This window comes from Lontra canadensis, unplaced genomic scaffold, assembly GCF_010015895.1.
Source record: "Lontra canadensis isolate GAN:19392208 unplaced genomic scaffold, GSC_riverotter_1.0 scaffold2772, whole genome shotgun sequence".
Lineage (NCBI taxonomy): Eukaryota > Metazoa > Chordata > Mammalia > Carnivora > Mustelidae > Lontra > Lontra canadensis.
The window spans coordinates 363-5,021 of NW_022633756.1; the positions used below are offsets into that span (position 1 = coordinate 363).

The following is a 4,659-nucleotide window of genomic DNA, read 5'->3' on the forward strand; positions in this document are numbered from 1 at the left end:
ATTAATTTAGAAAACAAATCTTAAGAATAAAGGATTTAAGCATTTCTTAATCAATTTAACAGTTTAGCTAAGTATAAATGACACTAATTAAAGTATACAAAAATTTAAATTAGAAAATAATCTCATTTTAGTTTTATATGCATTAACATATAAAAAGTCCCATTTTATGAGACCTCTAAAAGAATCAAAATCACGTCTACAGCTCTATCTTAAACTCCAAATCTGAGAACAATTTTAATGTATTTTGACTTAGTAATAGTTTATATTAAAATAAAGAAAATCCCAAATACAAACTTTTTACAAGATTAATATATTAGGCAGGGTTTTTCCTTTAAAAAAAAAAAAGAAAAAAGAAAACAACAGAAAAACCCAGAACCAAATACAAACTTCTTTTTCTGCATTTCACAGTACTGGTTATTATATGTGTTTTCCTTATAAAATCTTTGACTTTATAAATTATGAACGGTTCGATTTTAAACCATCAGCTCCTTGAAAAGTTGTGCAAATAAAGAAAAATATGAAAATAGTGTGTTATCTGTCTTTTAAAAAAGATTTTATTTATTTATTTGAGAGAGAATGAGTGAGAGGGAGCATAAGAGAGGAGAAGGTCAGAGGGAGAAGCAGACTCCCCAAGGAGCTGGGATCCTGATGCGGGACTCAATCCTGGAAGTCCGGGATCATGACCTGAGCTGAAGGCAGTCGCTCAACCAACTGAACCACCCAGGCACCCTATTATCAGTCTTTTTAAATGAGTTTCATAACAATACTACTTTTTTCCCTGAATTGATTGGAAAAGTAAGGCAAATCCATTTGTTGAAATGTAGCATTTTGCAAGTCATTTATTTTTCTCTTGCTCCTTCCTTTTCTTTCAACAGATGAACAACAAAAGTTTCTTTTATGAATTTTGAGAAATTAAAATATTTATGATTATTAAAATGATTTCTAGAGCTATGTCACCCTTCAAGTATCCACCCCACATACTTGTCAAGGCTGCATCTCCCATGGCTGTTCTTGTGGCTTCCTCCACAAGCAACTTCCTGACTCTGGAGGGTGCTCTCTTCCAGAACCAGGGTGGGAGAGCTAACCCCCTGGCACTGCAGCCCTCAGACCACAGCTCCCCACAGTAGGAACTTGTCTGAAGGCACTGGCCAAAGAAACAGCTGTCTGTGCCTGTTGACTGAATTCATGCATACTGATAAAGGGGTCTGCACACTCTTCTGTGAAAGTATCTTACTTTCAGACAGTTTTGGGTGAAAAAATACTTGCCAATAAACATGTAACATAAGTGATGCTACTGAAGCTGAATCATAGGAAGAAAAATAAACAGAATGCCGGTCAGGAGTGGTGGTTCAAGGACCATGGCAGTATGTTCCAATGCCTTCACTGGAGATGTATAGTTCCCTTGTTTTCCAGCATGTGGGTCATTTGGTGATGGAAGCTGAGGTGAAGGAACACTAGTGTCCTGTGTGGCTTTAACAGGGAAGGCTGTTTCTCTGTCTCTGTTGGTGTTCCTGGCAGCGAAGGCCTGCAGGATTCCCATCTGGTTCAGGCCACTCTGAATGTGTGAAACATGGGTTTCTACATTATTCTGAAAAGAACTGGTATTAGAAGCATCTATTTTACTCCTGATACCATTTAATGAATCTGTATAAGATTTGAACTCAAAGGAATTCAGCTCTCCTTCTGCCAGACACCTAATTTGCAATAAAGTAGGAGTGAGCTGGAGATTAAGTCTGTCAGAATTTCATTCTGAACACGGGGCCATCCAGTGGAGGAGCCGACTGCCAGAGAAGCTCCTGGGCTTCCTCCTCACACCTCTGTCTCCTACCCGTGGGCTGGTCTGCAAACTTCCCACCCTGGTCTGGAGAAGTCTCCTAGGAGTACTGCTGCACTTCATGCAAAAATTTGTTGAGGTCCTTGTTGAGTTGCTCAAGTTTCAGAAGGATGGTTGCATATCTCCACTGAAATACAATGCTTTTGGTCATGGGATAGTATTTCAATTTTTCTGCTTCTGTGTTCATTGCTCTTAATTTTTTGATATGTTCGTTTTTAATCATGAAAATTTTTGACAGTTTGGTCACTTGGATAAAGAATTGTACTGGAAAACCACCTAGCGTTTCAATGTCAGAGCCAGAAAACTTACTTATCCAAGGTGACTGTTAGTATAGAATCATCATCCATAATTGGTGACTGGAGAGGAGGAGTATAATGTAACCATGGTGGAGTCATAAAGAATCAGGAAGTTCCCTGTTTTTGTCCAATGGCAGCAACTTGCATTGTCTCATGAGGCTCATTACTAAGAACTTCGTAGTCAGGGATGGTATGGGTGCCAAGCCCTGCCCTATTCAAAGTTACTCTATGTAGCATTAAAAGTATTCAAAGCAACGATTTGTCCAGTGAAGAGACCGTCATGAACACCACATAATCGAGCTGTAACTTTGGTTGCAATAACCAGGAGCAAAGGAATTTAATCTGGGAGATCTTCAAACTGGGAATAATCTGCACTTTTGTTTGTTGTAGGAATCTTATATTCTGCCATTTCCGTTTTAATGCTGGTCTCTCTTCCTCAAAAAATGCACAAGAACGTCTCTTGGGTTTTCCCATAAGTCGCCTGATTTTTCTATTCTTGTTAACTTTCTTGTTGTTAAATTAGGAAAGTACTCCTTCTCCTGACAGACACAGAAGTCATCATTGCCTTCAAACTGTTGCCTTTCTATATTTGAGTAGAACCATCCGTATATACATCACTTATGTGCTTTAGGAAGCTTGAGTAGGTTATGTAATCAGAAACCAAGCTTCTGTGAGGCTTTCTTATCTTGTGTGGATATTGTCATCAATTTCAGTGGGGCCATTGCAACTCTCTAGTTTATTTTGGGTTACCCTGTATTTATCTGTCTGTCATCTTCATCAGAAGAGTAAACTCCGTTTTGAATTTCTGAAAAGCATCTCCGCAGTGGAGCCCATATGCCTGCATTTCCAAACAGGTGTTTTTTGGTAAAGAACTGTACTTTTCATTCCATGCATTTGATAATCTTCCTTCTTTTAATGCACAAGGACTTTTGCAGAAGAGCTCTGGTCAGGCAACTGGAAGAGCTCTACCATCTTGAAAAAGCTGCTTCTATATACATTTTAATATCAGCTTATTGATCTCTACAAAGCAAACAAGAAAATAAATGAATATCTTGTTTGGATAAAAAAAAGATTTTAGGGGTACCTGGGTGGTTCAGTGGGTTAAAGCCTCTGTTTTTGGCTCAGGTCATGATCCCTGGGTCCTGGGATCGATCCCTGTGTTGGGGTCTCTGCTTGGCAGGAAGCCTGCTTCCACCTCTCTCTCTGCCTGAATTTCTGCCTGCTTGTGTTCTCTGAATGTCAAATAAATAAATAAAAATCTTTATAAAAATTTTATAATTAAATAAATTATTTGACAGAGAGAGATAGAGAGAGAAAGAGATAGACAGTGAGAGAGTGAACACAAGCAGGGGGATTGGGAGAGGAAGAGGCAGGCCCCCTAACAGAGAAGGAAGCCTGATATTGGGCTAGATCCAAGAACCCTGGGATCATGACTGGAGCCAAAGACAGATTTCCAACAAATAAGTCCCCCATGGTTGGATTAAAAAAAAAAAAAATATATATATATATATATATATATATATATATATATATATATATATATATAATGTTTAATTAGCCAACATCATACAACATTAATTTTTGATGTAATGTTCAATGATTCATTAGTTTCCTATAACACCTAGTGCTCATCACCACAGGTGCCCTCTTAATACCTATCACCTGGTTACCCCCTCTTCCCCGGCTTCTGTAACCCTCAATTTGTTACCTAGAGTCCAGGGTCTCTTATGTTTTGTCCCCCTCTCTGATTTTTTCCCCATTCAGTTTTCCCTCCCTTCCCCTCTAGTCCTCCGTGCTATTCCTTATGTTCTATATATGAGTGAAATCATCTGATAATTTTCTTTCTCTGCTTGACTTTTTTCACTTACCTTGATTGGATTTTAATTAGAAGTTAATTTAAAGTGTAAATAAATTTGGGGAGAATTGAAATATTAACAATTTGGCTCAATTTATGAGCACAGTACATTTCTCCATCTACCTACATCTTTGATTTCAATGTTTTCAGTGTTTTATTATATTAATCTTAAATACATTGTGAAAGTGTATTTAAATGTGAAAAATACTTCAAAATATTTTTGCTACAATTGTACTTGGTAATTACTATTTCAATTTCTAATTGCAATTATTTCAAAGTGAAAAAAGATTGATTTTTTTTCATATTTCTATTATACATCATTATACCGGACTTTATTTATTGGCACTAGTGGTTTTTCATATAGACTTTTAAAGCTATTTCTCTGTAGAACAACATGTTGTATATAAGTGGAGTCTTTCTTTCTTTCTTTCTTTCTTTCTTTCTTTCTTTCTTTCTTTCTTTCTTGTACTGGCTAGGACCACCATTCTGATGTTGATTAGGAACAATAAGGGAAGAACACTTGCTTTGATTCTGATGTATGAGGAGAAGCATTTACTCATTTGTTATGAAGTATGATTTAGCTGTACTTTTGTTGTAGTTTTGTTTTGTTTTTGTTTTTTTTCATTCGCAGATGTTCATTATTGGGTTGAGAAAGTTTCCTTCTATCATTAGTT

At 36.9% G+C, this 4,659-nt stretch overlaps 1 pseudogene; it reads right to left on the minus strand.

Moving 5' to 3' along the window:
* Positions 1–1,291: 1,291 nt before the first annotated feature.
* Positions 1,292–3,102, minus strand: LOC116863745 (annotated as a pseudogene).
* Positions 3,103–4,659: the final 1,557 nt, after the last annotated feature.